This window comes from Rhinatrema bivittatum, chromosome 9, assembly GCF_901001135.1.
Source record: "Rhinatrema bivittatum chromosome 9, aRhiBiv1.1, whole genome shotgun sequence".
Taxonomy (NCBI): domain Eukaryota; kingdom Metazoa; phylum Chordata; class Amphibia; order Gymnophiona; family Rhinatrematidae; genus Rhinatrema; species Rhinatrema bivittatum.
Window position 1 is genome coordinate 9011850 of NC_042623.1, and position 14441 is coordinate 9026290.

The window sequence follows — 14441 nt, forward strand, 5'->3', positions numbered from 1 at the left end:
AGTGTGTTTTTTCACAGGGTTTTGTGTTACATCGGAGGATGTGGTCAGAGTTAATAGTATATCTGGGTTTAAGAAAAGGTTTGGACAAGTTTCTGGAGAAAAGATCCACTACCGCTTGTTAAGTACTCAAGCACAGGGGATCACCACCTCCTACATGGGAGGAGCAGCAGCAGGGAGGCAGGCAGGCAATCTTCCACATCCTTCCAAGGGAGGTGGACTGGCCCGTCAAAGAGAGGATGCTGCATGAAGCTTCTTATGTCACAAGGCCTGCCAGAGGAGGGAGTCTGACGCCAGAAGTTGAATCGTCTTTGGTATAGTGAATAGCAAGAGCAGGTATCCTAGCTCTGCTTTGTAAATTGTGTTATTTTGGCCAATATAAAATGTGCAGAATTTTAAGTTTTTTGTTTTTGCATAGAATTCCCCCAGCAGAAAATGTTGCAGTTATGTCAAAGGCTAATTGGTTAAGGGTAGTAATCCCCCTCCCTTCTGTTAGGGGTATTAATTGCTGATCCTTGCCCCCATTTCTTCATTCAGCTTTCAGACTATAGGGAGCTGCAGTGTTTATCCTATGCCTTTTTGAATTTGTTTACTCTTTTCATCCTTACCACCTCTTCTGGCAGGCAATTCCAGGCATCCACCACCAGCATTAAGTCTTAGCTGCCAGAGTCTAGACCAGAGCTGGATTTAAAGATTATGGCATCCATAGATGGAGCATTGCGGATGGGGGGTTTCAACCCCCAAAATCAGAGAGCAGCATGGAAAGTCCACGTTTTGGGGCATCTTCAGAATTCGGTGTCCTTCGCCCATAGCTAAATCTAGCCCATTCCTTAAGCTTTGCTGGATTCCTCCTCATGGTTTCCAAACCTATCCTGTTGCAGATTTTGCTATCACCCTCTTGTTTTTCTGTTTCTGTTGTTGTCTTTGTAGCCAACTTCTTCAGCTCCCACCAAACTCTGCTTCCCATTCCGCTCAGGCTCATAGTCTGTTTATTTTAAAGTGAAGTTACAAAAAAACGCCATCGGTCTTCATGCTGCTGCTGCTGCTGTCCGTTTCCTGGCAGCAATCTTTATTTCACTTCTGGGACGAGGAAGCAACCGATAGGGAAGTCTCCCCCCTATATCTCGAAGATTACATGACATCATTTTCCAGCCCCAGTGCAGCAAAAGCAGAAGGCATGAGCTGGCTTCTTCGATGAGATCAGCCAGCACCTCTCCCAGGAGCGCAACGAAAAGTGCCACCTCCACCCCTGGAAATGTCCCCTCTCCGCTGCCAGGGCGTCCTCACTTCCTCGTGCCCCCCCCCCCCCCCCGAGGCGGCAGCATTGCTTTCAGGTACTGCATTCCCTTCCTGTCTAACGTGGGATGCGGGAAGCTTGTGACCTCCCCGCTGAGGAACGTGCCCGGATCGCCATGCCTTCCTTCCCCCCCCCCCCCCCCGGTACCGCAGAACGGCTCACACCCCTACCCTCTGCTGCGCCACGGGAAGGAACAGGGCTCGGGGGCGGGCCGAGGTGTGAGGGGGCGGGGCCTGTACGGAGAGGCGGGAGAGAACGAGCGGCAGGGGCGGGGCCTGTGCGGAGAGGCAGGAGCGAGGCAGTAAGGGGCGGCGCCTCTGCTGAGAGGCCGGATCGAGGCACCAGGGGGCGGTGCTGGAGCGGAGAGAACGAGCGGCAGGGGCGGAGCCTGTGCGGAGAGGCCGGAGCGAGGCGGCGAGGGGCGTGGCTGCTCAGTAGGCGGGAGGCGGCGGTTGCGGTGGTGGCCGCGTTACTCGGTTCCTTTCGCTCGGGACTTGCCCTATTCTTCCCAGTCATATCCCAGGCGTGAGCGCGGGCAGAAGTGAGGGAGCGGCGCCCTCCCGCCGGGAGAGCCCGAGGAAAGCTGGAGGAGGTAGGTGAGACTCCAGCTGCGTCTTTCTCCACACAAAGCCCGTGCGCGTCCCCGACGGCGAGGCGCGCCCCTGGAAACAGCGCCGAAAGCGAAGCCCGGGCGAGATGTCCGGTACCGGCTCAGACTTGTCAGGCTCCGGAGGGATGATAAGTAGCTCCCGACCCCTTCTTCTCCCCCCCCCCCCCCCACCCTGCACGGGTCCCTCTGCACTCTCTGATCTCTCCCTCCTCCCTCCATGCGCACTCTGTACCCCCTGCACCCCCTTTCCGGGTCCCTCTGCACTCTCTGATCTCTCCCTCCTCCCTCCATGCGCACTCTGTACCCCCTGCACCCCCTGTCCGGGTCCCTCTGCACTCTCTGATCTCTCCCTCCTCCCTCCATGCGCACTCTGTACCCCCTGCACCCCCTGTCCGGGTCCCTCTGCACTCTCTGATCTCTCCCTGCTCCCCCCATGCGCACTCTGTACCCCCTGTCCGGGTCCCTCTGCACTCTTTGATCTCTCCCTGCTCCCCCCATGCACACTCTGCGCCCTCTGTACTCCCTGTCCGGGTCCCTCTGCACTCTCTGATCTCTCCCTGCTCCCCCCCATGCGCACTCTGTACCCCCTGTCCGGGTCCCTCTGCACTCTCTGATCTCTCCCTGCTCCCCCCATGCGCACTCTGTACCCCCTGTCCGGGTCCCTCTGCACTCTCTGATCTCTCCCTGCTCCCCCCATGCACACTCTGCGCCCTCTGTACTCCCTGTCCGGGTCCCTCTGCACTCTCTGATCTCTCTCTGCTCCCTCCATGCGCACTCTGCGCCCCCTGTACCCCCTGTCCGGGTCCCTCTGCACTCGCTGATCTCTCTCTGCTCCCTCCATGCGCACTCTGCGCCCCCTGTCCGGGTCCCTCTGCACTCGCTGATCTCTCTCTGCTCCCTCCATGCGCACTCTGCGCCCCCTGTACCCCCTGTCCGGGTCCCTCTGCACTCTCTGATCTCTCTCTGCTCCCCCCATGCACACTCTGCGCCCCCTGTACTCCCTGTCCGGGTCCCTCTGCACTCTCTGATCTCTCTCTGCTCCCTCCATGCGCACTCTGCGCCCCCTGTACCCCCTGTCCGGGTCCCTCTGCACTCTCTGATCTCTCTCTGCTCCCTCCATGCGCACTCTGCGCCCCCTGTCCGGGTCCCTCTGCACTCGCTGATCTCTCTCTGCTCCCTCCATGCGCACTCTGCGCCCCCTGTACCCCCTGTCCGGGTCCCTCTGCACTCTCTGATCTCTCCCTGCTCCCCCCATGCACACTGCGCCCCCTGTACTCCCTGTCCGGGTCCCTCTGCACTCTCTGATCTCTCTCTGCTCCCTCCATGCGCACTCTGCGCCCCCTGTACCCCCTGTCCGGGTCACTCTCCACTCTCTGATCTCTCCCTGCTCCCCCCATGCACACTCTGCGCCCCCTGTACTCCCTGTCCGGGTCCCTCTGCACTCTCTGATCTCTCCCTGCTCCCTCCATGCACACTCTGCTCTCCCTGTCCTGTACCCTCTGCACTCTCTGATCTCTCCCTGCACCCTTTGCGCTCCCTGCCTCTTCTCCTCTCCCTGCTTCCTGCATCCCCTGTCTGGTTCCCTCTGCACTCTCTGATCTCTCCCTGCTCCCACCATGCACACTCTGTGCTCCCTGCCCGTTCTCTACTCTTCCCTCTTTCTATAATTCCTATCCTGTTCTCTGCACTCCCATTCCTTCCCTGCCCAGCCACGCTCCTATCCCTGTACTTATCCTGTCCAGTCAAGGTCCCTCCATGCACTCCCCTTTCCCTCTGATCTGCTGCTCCCGCGCCCTACCTGCACACACTGTGCTCTGTGACCCTTCCCTATTCTCCAACCTCCCTGCACACCCGCCCTGCTGCTCCTGCATTCCTTACTCCCTTTCTGCTTTCGTCCTACAGGGCCAGGCTTGCTCCATGCCCCTCCTGCCTGACTGCTCGTCTCCCTTCCCTGAACTCATCCCTCATTGCACCTTTCTTCCTCTTCCTGGCTGGCTTTGAATACCTGCTATGTGCTGGTGTGGTGCAAGCGTTGAGTGGGCACAGCCTAAATAAAGCACATGGTACCTGAGTAGTGCTTGGTGGAGGAAATTGGCAGCAAAGACTGAGCGGAAAGATCCCTTGTGTTAAGTGAAATTAGTAGCCGTGTGCGTTCTTTCCTTCAAGATGCCCTCTGCTTTTAGTTCTCTTCCTTACTTGGTTAGTGTTGGTCTTTTTTGACTTCTTCCCTTGGTGATAGTCTGAGCCGTGGATGCTGGGATGCTTCAGTGTGTGCATATTATAGTATAGAGGGGCAATACTGACTTGATCTTGTACTCTCTGTGTACTTTGTGATATTTAGAGAGAGACAGATATAGTTTTTCTTCTCAGTAAAACCACAAAAATGGCCATTTAATTTCAAAGGGTCTTTAGTAGAACATAAGTTGCCATACTGGGTCAGACCGAGGGTCCATCAAGCCCAGCATCCTGTTTCCAACAGTGGCCAATCCAGGCCATAAGAACCTGACAAGTACCCAAACATAAAGCAGCGGCTACTCCCTAAGGAGTAGATTTTAAAACCCCGGAGCACATAAATCCCGGGGTTTACGCGCGTGGCCAGGCCAATTTTCTAACTGGCCCGGCCACATGTGTAAACCCCTGGAAGTGTGTAAAAGGGGGCGATCCGGGGGCGGGGCAAGGCTAGAGGCGCCCGGTACTGCGGCCAATTGCAAAAGGTAAAATAAAAAAAGGGGTGGATAGGATAAGTGAAGGGAGGTTAGGGTAGGGGGTTGGGAAGTTTCCTCCCAGTCCGCTCCTTAATTGGAGCGGAATAGGCGGGAACTGGGAAAGGCCCCAATATGTCGCCATGCAATTTTGCAAAATTATACCCCCCCCCTGCACGTGCCTACCTGGAATTTTATAACATGCGTGCGTCTTTTTTGAAAATCTACCCCTAAGTCAACTTGATTAATAGCTGTTAAATGACTTCTCCTCCAAGAACTTATCCAAACCTTTTTTAAACACAACTACACTAACTGCACTGACCACATCCTCTGGCAACAAATTCCAGAGCTTAATTGTGCGTTGAGTGAAAAACAATTTTATTCAGTTTGTTTTAATTGTGCTTCTTTCTAACTTCATGGAGTTCCCCCTAGTCCTTGTATTATCTGAGAGAGTAAATAACCGATTAACAAGACCTCTCATGATCTTAAAGACCTCTATCATATCCCCCCCTCAGCCGTCTCTTCTCCAAGCTGAACAGCCCTAACCTCTTCAGCCTTTCCTCATAGGGAAGCTGTTCCATCCCCTTTATCATTTTGGTTGCCCTTCTCTGTACCTTCTCCATCACAACTATTTCTTTTTTGAGATGTGGCGACCAGAATTGTACACAGTATTCAAGGTGCGGTCTCAGCATGGAGCGATACAGAGGCATTATGACATTTTCCGTTTTATTCACCATTCCCTTCCTAATAATTCCTAACATTGTTTGCTTTTTTGACTGCTGCAGCACACTGAGCTGACGATTTTAAAGTATTATCCACTAAGACGCCTAGATCTTTTTCCTGGGTGGTAGCTCCTAATATGTAACCTAAGATCGTGTAACTACAGCAAGAGTTATTTTTCCCTATATGCAACACCTTGCACTTGTCCACATTAAATTTCATCTGCCATTTGGATGCCCAATCTTCCAGTCTTGCAAGGTCCTCCTGTAATGTATCACAATCCGCTTGTGATTTAACTACTCTGAATAATTTTGTCATGTGTAAATTTGATCACCTCGCTTGCCGTTCCCCCTTCCAGATTATTTATAAATATATTAAAAAGCTCTGATCCAAGTACAGATCCCTGAGGCACTTCACTGTTTACCCTTTTCCACTGAGAAAATTGACCATTTAAGCCTACTCTGATTCTGTCTTTTAACCAGTTTGCAATCCACAAAAGGACATCGCCTCCTATCCCATGATTTTTTAGTTTTGTTAGAAGTCTCTCATGAGGGACTTTGTCAAATGTCTTCTGAAAATCCAAATGCACCACATCTACCGGTTCACCTTTATCCACATGTTTATTAACCCCTTCAAAAAACTGTAGCAAATTTGTGAGGCAAGACTTCCCTTGGGTAAATCCATATTGACTGTGTTCCATTAAACCATGTCTTTCTATATGCTTTGTGATTTTGTTCTTTAGAATAGTTTCCATGATTTTTCCCAGCAGTGAAGTCGGGCTCACTGGTTTATAGTTTCCTGGATCCCTTTTTAAATATCAGGGTTGCATTGGCCATCCTCCAATCTTCAGGTATAAGGATGATTTTAATTATAGGCTACAATTACTAGTAATAGATCTGAAATTTCATTTTTTAGTTCATTCAGAACCTTGGGATGCATACCATCTGGTCCAGGCGATTTACTACTCTTCAGTTTGTCAGTCTGGCCTACCACATCTTCCAGGTTCACCAGGATTTGGTTCGGTTCATCTCAATCATCACCCTTAAGGTTAGGGCTGTTCAACTTGGAGAAGAGACGGCTGAGGGGGGGATATGATAGAGGTCTTTAAAATCATGAGATGTCTAGAATGGGTAAATGTGAACTGGTTATTTACTCTTTCAGATAATAGAAGGACTAGGGGGCATTCCATGAAGTTAGCAAGTAGCACATTCAAAACTAATCAGAGAAATTTTTTTCCCCTCAATGCACAATAAAGCTCTGGAATTTGTTGCCAGAGGATGTGGTTAGTGCAATTAGCATAGCTGGGTTTAAAATATGTTTGGATAAGTTCTTGGAGAAGTCCATTAACTGTTATTAATCAAGTTGACTGATAGAATAGCCACTGCTATTACTGGCATCTTGGTACTTGCCAGGTACTTGTAGCATGGATTGGCCACTGTTGGAAACAGGATGCTGGGCTTGATGGACTCTTGGTCTGACCCAGTATGGCAATTTCTTATGTTGAGAACCATCTCCAGAATGGGATCTCCCCAACATCCTTCACTACATCGAAGGAAAGAATTAACTTAGTTTTTCCACGATGGCCTTAACTTTCTTAAGTGCCCCTTTATCTTCTCCATCATCTAACATTCCAACTGAATCCATTGCAGGCTTCCTGATTTGGATATGTTTTAAAAAAAATTTATTATGAGTTTTTCCCTCTAAGGCCATCTTCATTTCAAATTCTCTCTTAGCCTGTCTTATCAATTTATTACACTGTCAACCACAAAATCCTACTAAACCAATTCTCTATCATAGGTACCGCCCACCGCTGGTTTAAATCATACCTGGAAAACAGATACTTCAAGGTCAAACTTCGCAACAGCGAATCTGACCCCATCAAACTTACCCGAGGTGTACCCCAAGGCGCTGCGCTCTCCTCCACCCTCTTTAATATCTACCTGCTACCCATATGCCACCTCTTAACTAATCTAGGCATCGTCCATTTCATCTACGCGGACGATGTCCAAATTATCATTCCCATCACTGACTTACTATCCAATTCCCTCAAAATCTGGAACAATTGCATCAATTCTGTCAGCCAACTCCTCACAAACCTCAATCTTGCATTCAACACCACCAAAACTGAACTCCTCATTATCTCTCACAATCAGCCCTCCCTTAATCACATACAAACTAGCACCTTCCCCCTTTCAACCCCCATCTCACAACACGTATGCAACCTGGGTGTCACAATTGACAACCAACTAAACCTAAAAATCTTCATAAAATCCACCTTAAAGGAATGCTACTATAAACGTCATGAATTAAAGACAATTAGACCCCTCCTACACTCACATGACTTCCGCACTGCCCTACAAACCCTAATCTTTGCTAAAATTGATTACTGTGATTCTCTCCTCATAGGCTTCCCCTCCTCCAATTACTACAGAAAGCCACTGCCAGAATTCTAACCAACACCCGCAGAAAAGAACACATCACACCCATCCTTAGAGATCTCCTGTAGAATCCTCTAGAAAACTCTCTCCCTCATACACAACCTGGCTAAACAACTCTTTCCACTTCAACTCTTCTAACAGACCAACCAGATCTGCCTATAAAGGAACCCTTCACATTCCCTCTTCCAAAACCACACAACGGTCCTCCACTAGAGACAGAGCTCTCTCAATAACAGGACCCATCAACTGGAGCTCAATGCCACCCGACCTACGCATGGAACCATGCACTCACAAATTAAAAAAAAAAAAAAGAAACGTGGCTCTTCAAGCCAGCCTACTCCTAACCCCCACTTTCCACCCCTAGTACCTCCACGCCACATGACATTATTATACAATTGAAGTTGTAGACTTATTTATAATTTACCTTTTACCATCTTGTACCCTCCCAGACCTTACCATGTAACCTGCTCCCAAATATGACTGTGTACATAGTTTCTGTTTATTCTTTATATTTAGATTTACATACTTATGTTTTCTCCAACACTTATATACTCTCTACGTATCATGTTTTGATCCCGCCCGTTTACCATACCATGTAACCTAAATCGTTTCATGTATTTTCTCTATCGTTTTGTATGTTACTTGTAAACCGATACAATGTGCAAACGGTATATAAAAACCTTTAAATAAATAAAATGCCAGTTATGCCTAGCTCATCATTCACTGCTATATTTTTATTTATTTGCGTGATTTATATACTATCATTCCATGTGAGAATCACTAGATCACAACGATGTACAGGTTTGACACTCAGACGATGAGTTGCAGAGGAAGGCATAGACACCTGAGAAAACCAAGAAAACAGTCTAAAACTGGGAAAACCCTCTAAAGATAGACACATGCAGAGCAGACATTGCCAGATTAGGGGGAGGGTTGTGAGTAATGAGGTAAAGTTCAGGACATAGTTGGTCATCCCAGTCTAGGGGAGTTGGGTGTACCAGATAAACAGAAGGCACAATCAAATAGCCAGGTTTTCAGGTCTTTCATAAGTTTCATAATGTCCGTTGGTGCATGGAGTTCAAGCTTTGTGCCTGCAATTGATAACGCTCTGTCTCTAGTTTGAGTTAGATGAGAATCTCTTATGGTCGGGATTTCAAGAAGGCTTTTTTCTTAGATCTAAACGTTCGTGTAGGAATATGTGGATTAAATGTTGTTCCCATCAGGTCGTTGCTTGTACCAGTGTTGCCGAATATTTATTGTTAGGACTTTGTATAATATTCTTGATTGAATAGGGAGCCAGTGCAGTGCTATTAGAGTTGGCGTGTTGTGCTCGTATTTCCTTCGTCCAGTCAGTAGTCTGGCTGCGGCCTTTTGCAGTAGTTGCAGTGGTTTTAAGTGGCTAGCCAGAGTCCTAGAAGTGGGGAATTACAATAATCCAGGTTTGAGAATATTAGAGCTTGCAATACCAATCTGAAATCTACAGTGCTCGGTAGATTCGCAGTTTGTAGAAACCAGATTTGATTAGTTTGCTAATTGGGGCTTTTTTAGTTAAATTTTCATCGATTTGGACTGCAAGATTTCTTATTTGAGTTGCTTACTTCTTAGACTTCTGGCGTTAGCATACAAACATTTCAAAGTTTGTGTTTTGTTTGTATTTTCATTCTGCTTTTTAATTGATAGGGATAAGTTAGAATTTTATTAGCTCAGGTGAGTTTTTAGTTACAGGCACTTGGACTACTTTTCTAATTATTGGAACCTCACTGTCGGGATGCCCTAATTCTAATGCATCATTAGTATCCTTTGACGATACCTCTCTCCGAACCATGCGCTGCTGAGGGACTGTCGGCTTTCCCCTTAGAGCAGCTTTTAAACTAGAACAATCTCCTTTTTAAAGGTTAGCGCCAGCAGCCTGGTATTTGTTGTGTCATGGGGTAGTGTGTCTGTCCGTTTGCCCTAAAACCCAAGAGAGGACTGGGAGTGTCAGCAAGGTTATCTTTGTGAGGCCGATGAGTGTTTTGTGACTTCTCCATCCCGGATCCTTTCCTCAGGTTCCCTGAGCGCTCTGCCCTTCATTCTGTAAGTGGATTTGTGGCTCTCTAGTTGATTTGATTCCCTTCTTCACATTTAGTACTGCTCCCGTCCTCTCTTCCGTTTTACGCTCATGTGCTGACCTAATACATGAACTGACTGCTTCTGTTTCCATTGGCGGCAGCACCCTGCCATAAACGGCACATACATGTTCACCTGCTGCAGTCTTATAATCCACAGCATGCAGTGGGAAGTAGAAAGAACATCTGTAAAATAGCAAAACTACAGAAAACACAACATTTAGGTTATGTGTATCAGCCATAAAATACTTTTTATGCCTATTGCAGGATTTCCACTGAGTGCCTGTGGGTTTATGACTGAATGTAACATAGTAATGATGGCAGAAAAAGACCAAATAATCCATCCAGACTGCCCAGCAAGTTTCTTATGATAGCAACTGCCAGTGCATGCAGGTTACCCCCATGTTTCTCTTAAGAGCAGTAACTGCTGCTCCCTACAGGTTACCTCCATGTTTCTCTTAAGAGCAGTAACTGCCGCTCCCTGCAGGTTACCCCCATGGTTCTCTTAAGAGCAGTAACTGCTGCTCCCTACAGGTTACCCCCAAGTTTCTGTTAAGGGTAGTAACTGCCGCTCCGTGCAGGTTACCCCCATGTTTCTGTTAAGGGCGGTAACTGCTGCTCCGTGCAGGTTACCCCCATGTTTCTTTTAAGAGCAGTAACTGCTGCTCCGTGCAGGTTACCCCATATTTCTGTTAAGAGCAGTAACTGCCACTCTGTGCAGGTTACCCCATGTTTCTGTTAAGGGTAGTAACTGCCGCCCGTGCAGGTTACCCCCAAGTTTCTGTTAAGGGCAGTAATTGCCACTCTGTGCAGGTTACCCCATGTTTCTGTTAAGGGTAGTAAGTGCCACTGCATGCAGGTTACCCCCATGTTTCTGTTAAGGGCAGTAATTGCCACTCTGTGCAGGTTACCCCATGTTTCTGTTAAGGGTAGTAACTGCCACTCCCTGCAGGTTACCCCCATGTTTCTGTTAAGGGCAGTAACTGCCACTCCCTGCAGGTTACCCCCATGTTTCTGTTAAGGGCAGTAACTGCCACTCCCTGCAGGTTACCCCCACGTTTCTGTTAAGGGCAGTAATTGCCACTCTGTGCAGGTTACCCCATGTTTCTGTTAAGGGTAGTAACTGCCGCTCCATGCAGGTTACCCCCATGTTTCTGTTAAGGGTAGTAACTGCCGCTCCGTGCAGGTTACCCCCATGTTTCTGTTAAGGGTAGTAACTGCAGCTCCGTGCAGGTTACTCCCACGTTTCTGTTAAGGGTAGTAACTGCCGCTCTGTGCAGGTTACCCCCATGTTTCTGTTAAGGGCAGTAACTGCCGCTCTGTGCAGGTTACCCCCATGTTTCTGTTAAGGATAGTAACTGCCGCTCCGTGCAGGTTACCCCCATGTTTCTGTTAAGGGTAGTAACTGCCGCTCCGTGCAGGTTACTCCCACGTTTCTGTTAAGGGTAGTAACTGCCGCTCCGTGCAGGTTACCCCCATGTTTCTGTTAAGGGTAGTAACTGCTGCTCCGTGCAGGTTACCCCCATGTTTCTGTTAAGGATAGTAACTGCCGCTCCATGCAGGTTACCCCCATGTTTCTGTTAAGGATAGTAACTGCCGCTCCATGCAGGTTACCCCCATGTTTCTGTTAAGGGTAGTAACTGCCGCTCCATGCAGGTTACCCCCATGTTTCTGTTAAGGGCAGTAACTGCCGCTCTGTGCAGGTAACCTCTATGCTCCCTTTTCTTTATTTCCAACCTCTTTTCTTTAGTGTTAATTTTAGGGGGGGGGGTTTGTTTTTTGGGTTTTTTTTAATGTATGCTGCTTATGCTATAGCTCTAAGCAGTTTACATGACAACATTCACATTAAAACAGAAAAACAGGATTAAAGCAATCAATGCTAAAAAAAACAAAAAAAAGTTAATTGAATTATGATAAAATTCAAGTCTAAAATACTCAGTAACCAGCAAACAAATTTACCTTGGCTAAATAACCTTAAAATCTTAAAACAAAATAATGAGCCTTGGTTGCCACATATCTCACAAATAGGCTTGATCAAGGAGAAGAGTCTTTAGCCGATTCTTGAACGTTTTGGTGCAAAGTATAGATCTGAGTTCATGTGGAAGACTGGAGCAGCCACTGAAAATGTGCATTGGTGGATCTCTGACACGCGTACTTGACGTACAGAAGGCACTTCTAATAGAACTGGTATTTATTGATTCCAAGCTGTCTTTTATATCTCAAGTTAAAGCTGTCGTTAGAGTTGGTTTTTATAAATTGTGTTTATTATGCTGTATAAAATCGCTCTTACAACCTGGCAATTTCTGAACTGTTGTTCAGATGTTGATTGTCAATTCTTGACTCCTGTAACGCAATGTATTTAGGTTTACTGTTACAATTGAGGCCAAACAGATAAATGCTGCTGCCAGTCTGATTTCAGGGCACCCAATCCATGAGAATATCACTCCAGTGCTAGCTGATCTTCACTAGCTTCCTATCCAGTCCTGATACACAATCTGCTTGACCTGAACTCTTTTCCTTGGATCGATGTGCTAGTTAAGTTATAATCCTGGCAGAAACTTACAACTTCTGGCTTGCAATGACTGTTTTTACTTCTTGATCATCAAGAAATCCTGTAATAAGGATGACTTATCCGCTGCCCTCGTGGACTCCCTCCACAGCTTAGACCTCACCAACCCCGACCTAGGCCTTTCATCCTGGACCAATCTCACAACAAACATAGCTAACAATCTCTGCCCTCTCACTTCCAAAGAAATAAGCCACACACAAAAAATCCATGGTACACCACACTCCTAAAATAAATCTTAAACTCGACCTTAGGCTACTTGAAAGAAAATGGCACAAGAACCCCTCTCCCACCCTTCTTTCTCTATACAGATCCACCCTACACACCTACAGAATAACAATCCTCAAGACTAAACGCGACCATTATGCAGCAAAAATACACGACTACCAATATAATCCTAAGGCCCTATTCGCCTACGTTACTGAACTTACCAAAGCAACACCCCCCACTAACCCAGACAACTCCAAAGTCAAATGCGAAGAACTCGCACAATTCTTTCACAACAAAATAGAGAATCTCCTGCTTTGTTTCTCCACCTCTGCCCCTCTAGCACTCCCAATACGTAGCAACCAGAACCATGCCATGGACACTCTAGACCAGGGGTCGGGAACCCATGGCTCGCGAGCCAGATATGGCTCTTTTGAGGGCTGCATCTGGCTCGCAGACACGTGTCGCCATACTTCGCGGTTCCCCGCTGACCCAGCTGCTCCCCGGTCCTCCGCCGCCCGGGCTTAAAATGCTGTCAGCCCGGGCGGAACGCGGCAGGACAGCTGGAGTCAGCGGCACCGGCGTGCTCTCTTCTCCTCCTCCCCCCCCGCGGCCCGGAAGAGGAAGTGGAGAGCATCGGGTGCCTGCGCGGGAAGAAGAGACCACACTAGCGTGGTCTCTTCTTCCGCGCAGGCACCCGATGCTCACCACTTCCTCTTCTGGGCCGCGGGGGGGAGGAGAAGAGAGCACGCCGACTGGAGTCATCCGGGTGCCTGCGCGGGAGTCATCGGGTGTCAGCCGGGGTGCCAGCGCTGGAGTCATCGGGTGCCTGCGCGGGTCTTCCCGCGCAGGCACCCGATGCTCTCCACTTCCTCTTCCGGGCCGCGGGAAGAAGAGAGCACGCCGGTGCTCTCTTTTTCCCGCGGCCCGGAAGAGGAAGTGGAGAGCATCGGGTGCCTGCGCGGGAAGAAGACTGCAGCGCGGCTCGGAGGAAAATGAAAATCTTCAACCGCGGCCGATGGGACTCCGCCTTCGCCTCCGCGAGGGCTGAAAATGAAGGAGGTTAGCGTTGGGAGGAGGCTGCTGCTGCCGCGAGTTCCCGGGGGGGGGGGGGGGAGAGAGAGTGAATGAGCGAGCAAGCATGTGTGTTTGAGATCCTGTGTGTGTGAGTGAGAGATTGCATGTATGTGAATGATTGAGAGCCTGTATATGTGAAAGAGAGTATGTCTGTGATTGAGATCCTGCCTGTGAGAGAGAGAGCATGAATGTAAGTTTACCATTGGGAACCTGCATGTGTAAGTTTGTAATTGAAAACCTGTTTGTGTGAAAGAGTATGTGTGTATGATTGAGATCCTTTGTGTGTGAGAGAGATCATGTGTATGTATGATTAAGAGCCTGTGTGTATAAGTAAGAGAGAGATCATGTGTGTCTGTGTCTGATTGACAGCTGGTTTAGGTGATGGAGCATGTGAGTATGTGATTGAGAGCCTGTGTTTAAATGAGAGAGAGAGACCATGTGTGTCTGTGTGTGATTGAGAGCTGATTTAGGTGAGGGAGCATGTGAGTATGTGATTGAGAGCCTGTGTGTAAATGAGAGAAAGAGAGGACATGTTTGTAAGCATGTGAATGAGAGTCTGTGTGTGAGAGAAAAAGACAGCATGTATTTATGTGATTGAAAGCCTGTGTGTGTGTAAGCGTGAAAAGATAGACAGCATGTGTGTAAATGTGTAATTAAGAGCCTATATAAGTGAGAGAGAAAAAACATTTGTATATGTGAGTGACTGAGAGCATGTGTGT

General features: G+C 48.2%; 1 protein-coding gene across 3 annotated transcripts in view; it reads left to right on the forward strand.

The window, feature by feature from the left end:
* The window catches only part of FAM107B (family with sequence similarity 107 member B), a 207999-nt gene that overhangs the window by 85687 nt on the left and 107871 nt on the right, over nucleotides 1-14441 (forward strand). Inside the window, exon 1 of one of the 3 annotated variants that reach the window (XM_029617410.1) lies at nucleotides 1691-1890. The exons of 1 other annotated variant lie outside the window; for it this stretch is intronic. The gene's annotated coding sequence lies outside the window, so the exon portion shown is untranslated. Of the gene's footprint in view, nucleotides 1-1690; nucleotides 1891-14441 lie in introns of those variants that run through there. One more of the 3 variants, XM_029617409.1, reaches the window with a different exon arrangement.